At 60.9% G+C, this 6,976-nt stretch overlaps 1 pseudogene, besides 2 other annotated features; it reads left to right on the top strand.

Moving 5' to 3' along the window:
* Positions 1–4,875: a sequence feature (areas not merged during assembly with more than two copies in the genome that could not be assigned to a particular haplotype).
* Tc00.1047053509469.10 lies at positions 1–4,982 on the top strand (annotated as a pseudogene; the record flags this gene model as incomplete).
* Positions 4,876–6,976: a sequence feature (heterozygous, Esmeraldo-like haplotype).

The raw sequence follows: 6,976 nt of genomic DNA, 5'->3' as shown, positions 1-6,976 counted from the left end.
GATCTGCGCTGAGGGTGTCGTGGCACTCTGTGTTTGCGGTGATGGGCAACACGTTTCATATGGACGGCGCTAACAGTACGCTGATATATCTTGAAAGGTCTGGCCAGTCCTCATCGCTGATCGTACTGAACGGCTCTGCCGTGGTGATCCGAGGCAACTTTGTGACGAGGCCGGTGAAGTACTTCATGAACATTTTGTCGGTCTTACATGTGGAGTCTTTTTCAGCGGTTGTGTTTCAGGGGAACGACATGCAGGGAAGCTTGGTCGTTTTTTTTCCAAGATACTCTTCCAACATCTACTACAACTCTTGGCTGCAGTTGAGCGGCAACCTCTGCCGTGTATCCCCATCGGAAGCCTTTGCTTTTTTTTACTCCACGGTGAATCTCCGCGACTCCGCGGTATCAGTGTCCGGCAACCGATTCATGTCCAGCACAGGCACGCCGACAGTGCTGCGGATACTTGCAGTGTCCAGAGACCTCACGAACGGAGCGATTGTGGCTGCGTGCAACACCGTGAACGGCGAGGAGGGGGCGAAATACGTCATCCCGTCCGTGTACAATGCCACATTCCTGACCTGCAGCGATCCATGCACCCTTGCGACGTCGTGCTTCCCCGCGTACACGACGACGGCCTCGAGTGACGGCTGCGCCTGCAAGTGCGCGGAGGGCGGCCACGGCGAAGCGTGCCTGCCCGTTGCTGTCCCCGAGCCACCGAGCACCGACGGCGCCGACTTGTGCGTGCGGGACGTGCGTGTGGATGGAGAGGTGAAAGTCAGGTTCGGAACGTCGGTGGTGTGCTACGTTGGTGTGACCTTTGCGGCGGACGTCGTGGTGGACGTGGAGTTGATGTCAGGGAGCGTGCGCAACGTGACGCTGGCGAGCTGCACTTTTTTGGGCGGAGCGAGCCTGTACGTTGTTGGGTGGCTGTCCGACCCGCCTGCTGGCGAGCGCGTCGATGTGTTGGTCAGCGGGCTTGAGTCGCGCTCCGGCGGCGGCGTGGTGGTGGCGAACCGATTTCCGCCGGGCTCGCGCGTCACTGTGGTGGACTCGGTGCTGATCGCAGAGGCGCGTGTTGCGTACCGCGGCACCTACGACCTTGGCGATGTCTCCGCGTGCTTCGTGGTGCACAACGTGAATCTGACGGGGAGCGTGCTGACCATCGCGCGCACTCACGTGGCGGCGGTGTTCGGCGACGCTGTTGGCGTGCTGGTGGTTGGCGGCGTGGCTCTGTCGTCGCGCGGTGCGCTGTACGTGGACGGGCTGTCGGTGCAGACGGCGCTGGGGCAGTGCGTGTCGGTGGAGGGCGGTGTTGCTGCCAGCGGCGGCTCCGTGGTGGCGTTTGTTGACAGCGACTTCCTGCTGTGCAAGCACGCGGTGTCTGTGCGCGGGGCTGTGAGCGTGTCGGGCTCCGCTGTGGCGTTTGTGCGGAGCGACTTTTCGTTGACGGAGGACTACGCGGTGGCGTTTTATTCGACGGTGAGGCTGGCCGGCGGGTCGATGCTGCTTGCGAAGGGCAACGTGCACGACGGCGTCTCGAGGGAGATGCTCTACGCCGCTGGCGCCGTGACCGCTGCTGGGAGCACGCTGAGCTTTGTGCGCAACCGAGCGCTGCTGCCGCGGATGCTGTCGCTGAGCCTGTCGCTCTCGGCTGGGGCGCATTTGAGGGTGGCGTGCAACGACGCTGGTGGACGTGTCTTGTCGACGGCGGAGGAGTACGCAGCAGCTGGTTTTGGCGACGCTGGGAGCATCGACGTTGCTGGGTGCGGCGACTGCGACAGGGAGACGTACTGCTACGCGCCCGGGACGTCGTCGGCGAGCATGAGGAACGGTGTGTGCGTGTGCGCGTGTGGCAGCGGTGGGTACGGCGAGGCGTGCGTGCCTGTGGGAGCTCCCGCGCTGCCGCCCGTTGTGGGCACCGCGTCGAGTGTGTTCGTCCGCGAGGGCGTGACGGTGCAGTCGGTGTTCGTTGTGCCTGCCGGCGCGAGCGAGGTGACGCTGCGCCACGTTGTGCTGGACGGTGTGAGTCCGGTGCTCTACGTGCCGTGGATGGCGCGGGACGGCGTGCGGATTGTTGTGCAGAACGTATCGCTGCTGAACGGCGCCGTGCTGTACGTGATGGGCGGTGGAGCGTTGCGCGGCGCGGTGGCGGCGGGGAGCGACGAGAGCGGGCCGGTGGAGCTGTCGGTGTGCGATGTGGAGGCGCTGAACGGTGCGCTTGTGCTGACCGGCACGTTTCCCGCGGGGTCCGTGCTGACGGTGACGGACTCCCTGCTGGTTGCCGCGAGGTCGACGCCGCTTGTGTATCTTCCCGGCTCGCAGTCCTCGCCGTACGCACCGGTGCTTGTGCTGTCGGGCCTGCGACTCGTGCGGTCCGTGCTGGTTGTGTCCGGCGTTGCCCTCGTGACCGTGATGACTGGTGGGCGGACGGTGGTGGTGGACGGCGCCGTGCTGGAGCTTGTCGGTGGCGGTGTCGCGCTGGACGCGGCTGTGTTCGGTGGCGACTATGCGTTGTACGCAAGTGCGCGCGTGGTGACGTCTGGGGGCGCTGTGCTGCGCGTGTCGGGGAGCCAGGTGTACGCCGCACATGGGTTGGTGTTTGACAGCGGTGTTGAGGCCAACGCGTCTGCCGTCGTAGTGAATGAAAACGTCGGTGCGCTAACCGATGGCGCGCTGCTGGTGCTGCGGGGGTCAGCGTCGTTCGCGTCCGGGTCGTGGCTGTCGGTGCGCGGCAACAGCGTCAGCGGCAGGCTCCTGTCGGTGCCGTCGTACCCGCGCAGTGCGGAACTTGCGCAGAGCACGCTGACGCTCCACGGGAACGCCGGCAGCGGGCCCGTCGTGATGGACGGCACCGTTGTGCTCGGGGGCGCCGACCGAAGGTTCGTCGTGGGGTGCCTGACGCTCAACGGGCAGGCGCTGCAGCCGATTGACTACAGGTCCGCCGGCATCATCGGGGAATTCCGCCCCGTGGCGTGCAGTGTTTGCGACGCCGACGTGAGCTGCTTTGCTGCTGCGACGAGGGCGATGTCGGGGTCGTGCCGCTGCCGCTGTGCTGAGGGCGGGTACGGGCGCGACTGCTTGCCGGTGTACCTGCCGCACGTGGACGGGTGCAACCGCACGTCTGCCCTGCCGCTGCTGAGTCACACGGCGACGCTGACGGAGACGCGCAGCCCGACGCCGACACCAACGTGGACGCCGAGCCTGAGCGCGACGCACTACAGTCCGACGCAGTACGGGCCGACGGAGACACTGCAGGTGACGGGAACGGTGGCGCTGTCGCCCACGCAGACCCCGACGACGTCGGTGAGCAGCACGCCGTGGTGGAGCGACGTGGCGTGCCCGACGCTTGCCGTGACGACGACGGCGGCTAGTGGGAGCCTGACGCAGAGCGACATTCGCGGCGGTGGGGGCGCCGTCCCGACGCTGCTGATGGTGGCGCTGCCGCCGCCGTTTCGGTGGGCAAGCGACCCGCAACTCGGCACGCACCTGAGCTTTGTGCCTGTGTCGACGGCGCAGCCGAGTGGGTTTGGTGGTCCGTGGGGAGCGATGCTGAGCTACGCGACGTGGGTGCGCAACGCGACGAATCCGTCCACCGTCCTGGAGCTCGCTGTGCCCGTGCACCGCGGTTACTTCATTGCAGCCGACGAGACGATAGTCATTCGCTGCGACGCTGTGGCGGTGTCTGGCGGCTGCAAGGGAGTGCTGCTTGGGTCTTTCACGATCAGGTCTGACAAACTGCCCGCCGCTGCCAGCGCCCTCTCGGTGATCACCGGCGTTGTTGCGGGTGCGACGGCTGTTGCCGTGGTGGTGTCCGGCGGGCTGGGCTCTATCCTGGAGATGCAGGCGCTTGGCGTGCTAGCGAGGATGTCATGCGCCTCGGCGCAGGAGCGTGCGAGCACCGTTGCGCTGCCGTACTTCGTGTCGGTGTTCGCTGCCCTTGATCCACTGTGGATGGTGGTGGGCAACGCGCTGCTCGCCGCTGTGTTCGGGTGCGTGCACTGCGGTGTGACGGCGGCCTTTCAGCGGTGGCGCGGCGTGGACGCGGCGAGTGCGTGGGCTGCGATGCGCTTCCCGACCCTGACTTACGTTGTGTCGCACGCGATGCACCTCGGCATCTTCGTTGGTTCGGTGTCCGCACTGGTGATGCCCGGCGCCCGCGTGCAGCACCGCGTGATCGGCGTCTTCGGCGTGCTGTACGGTGTGGCGTTCCCTGCTGGTGTGTGCTACTTCATTGCCCGCCACGTGGGCGCGAGCTTCACGAAGTACTGGCAGTTTTTGAGGAAGCCGCTGCACGAGCGCCTGCTGTACCCCGTCGGGTATTGGCACCCCGCAGCGCAGCAGCGGATGTACGGCGGCATGCTGACGAACATGAGGGGCAGTTACGTGTACTGGTGCGTGTTCCAGCTGTCGGTGCTGTGTGTGGTGTGCCTGATTGCTGCTGTGCAACCGCCCGTGGGAGGCTGCCACGTCCAGTACTTCTGTATGGCGGCTGTGCTGCTTGCGGGTGCGGGCGTGGTTGCCTTCACGAACATGATGCGCTCGGCCTTCCTGACGGTGATGCACGCGGTGAGCTTAGTGCTCCTTGCGGCGCTGTGCCTGGTGAGCGCGGCCAACCACCTTGCGCCGAGCGACGGCGGTGCGAGGGTTTATGCGGCTATCGTGCTGCTGCTGACCACTGTGCTGCTTGCGATCACTGTGTACAGCGTCGTTGTGTGGTACGCGGAGGACCGCCACTGGCAGGAGCTGCGCGAGCCGCAGCGTGGAGGGCTGGAGGCGCTGCTGCGCGATGGCGAGGAGAGCGACGAAGAAGCACAAAAGCTCCACGACATGACGTCATCGTTGTACGCCTCAGGCACCACCGTTGTGTCGTCGTACCGACCACCCGCAGTGCCGTTGCAGCCCATGGCGGTGGCACCCGCTCAGACGCTCTGAGCTTGTTCGACTGTGCATCCAGTGTGAGCTGCAGCATTAATTATGCCCTCTGGACAGGCGAAGATGCTGCGCTTGACGAAAAATTTAGTGCAGTTTCTCCTTTTGGGGGTGTAAAGGCCCCGACCCAACATTCTCTTTACGCGGCGAGAGGGCACAAAGCCCTTGCAGATGCGGCATGACGAGGATGCTTATGGCGGATATTTTCTTTATTTCCATTATTCATAGATTGATTGGGTGATTGGTTTGTTGTTTTTATTTTATTTTATCGATTATCGAAGAAAACGGATTATCGGGGTATCACGCTAGTCCGGGGGCGGATACGCAACGTGTGTGTGCGTGTGTTTTACGCTCCTCGCTGCAGCACCGAATATGGTGGCTGGTGGTCTCTCTATTTCATATCTGTACTCTGTAATGAGTACGTGCTCGAAGACGGTGACTGCTGTGTGGGCCATAGGTACATTCAGGAAAGCGTTAGGGAAAACAATTGATGAAGCCCTTCTGTGACGCGTCAACTCCTGGAGGTTGTGAGTGCGCGTTGCTGGCTGACATGAGGGAGGGCGTGGGGGCCACGGCTGTGCAGCTGCGCAGCCACTCATCGGACTCCGCACCGAAAGCGTCATTGATTGTTGGTTTGTTTCTATTTTTGTGCGGGTGCCTGCAGTGACTCTCTCTCCTGTTGCACGATGACTGTGTGGGAGGGCATGCCTGTCACTCTTTGTACTTCTGATGCTGTGTAGAAAGAAAAACAAGAGAAAGAACGAAGAATTTTTTGGAATGGTGTATTACTTTGCTTATATATCGATGTATTCCTGTGGGCTATTGCATCATTTCTTTTTTTTCTTTTTTTCCTTTTGCGTTGCTCCACACGCGTCTCAGTGTTTGCTTTAGTACGGCCACGCACGGGCAGCTTGAGCCGCGGATAGTTTTTCTTTTTGACGTCATTTCCTGTTGGACGCTGACGCGGCTAATTTCTTCAAGCATCCACTCTCCACAGCATGGTGCCTGGTATTTTGGAGTCATCCCCGATGTAACGCCGGCACCACCGCCGTGGCACGCATGGGAAGCAAGATGGAACGCGGGGCAGCGAAAGATATTGCGCTGCACATGTGTCTGCTGCATTAGTTCTGTTGGGGGGGTTTCAATTTAGAAAAAGAGGGATCAACATTGCGCGAGGCTTTGGCTTGGAGGGGTTATTACCTTTTATTATTATTCTTATTTTTGGTGTGATCTCTGGTTCCCACCCGTGTCTCCCCCGATTGTTTCCCTGAGTGGATCTGCGCCACGGCCATCTTCTTGTTGCTTGCGGGAGGAAAAACACATTGCGAGCGACGAAACCACACGTCATGTATGCGGCGTCCAGGGAGGTACGTATTTGAGGTGGAGTGTACATGTGTGGATGTCATGTGAGACGGAACGGGGGTTGACTGCCCAACCGTCGCTCCTTTTCTGGAGAGTGTGCTCCTTTTTTTTTTTGTCGCCCTTTTGTGTCGGACACGGCGGGATTGAGGGCCACCGTCGCACGAAAGGTCTTGCGCACATACACACTCTGATGTCACTGTCGTTTCCGAATTCGGGAGTAAATCCCAAATCCCTGCTGATTTTTGCATTGGCGCAATTATTTTTGTTTATTATTAACTGACGCCATTCTTTCCGACGTGACACTTTGATTGGATTGTGTGGGGTCGCTCGCCAACACCATCGAACAAAACAGGCTGAAACATTCGCGTATTTAAATGCCGTCTTGCGCGGAAGTACCTTTTCACTTGTTTTGTTGATGTGCACTCAGGTAGCGAGGAATCCGGAAAAATGTGTGTGTGCAGTTTGTCCTTCCATGTGAACTGCGGGCAGCACCGAGGGGCTGCCACTTTGACTCCGCAGAGTTGTTGTGTCCTTTCGCAGGGCTGGAAGGGAAATTTTGTGCAACCTGCTACTGCTGCTGTGTGCTTAAATGTCATTTCATGCGAAATAATGTGCTTCAGCGAGTGAGGGGGACTGTTGGTTTGTGTACACTTTGATTGTGTTTGCCACTTTGTGCGGGCACGCAAAAA

Source organism: Trypanosoma cruzi, genomic scaffold (assembly GCF_000209065.1).
Source record: "Trypanosoma cruzi strain CL Brener 1047053515919 genomic scaffold, whole genome shotgun sequence".
Taxonomy (NCBI): Eukaryota; Euglenozoa; class Kinetoplastea; order Trypanosomatida; family Trypanosomatidae; genus Trypanosoma; species Trypanosoma cruzi.
This window is presented reverse-complemented; position numbering and strand designations above follow the sequence as displayed.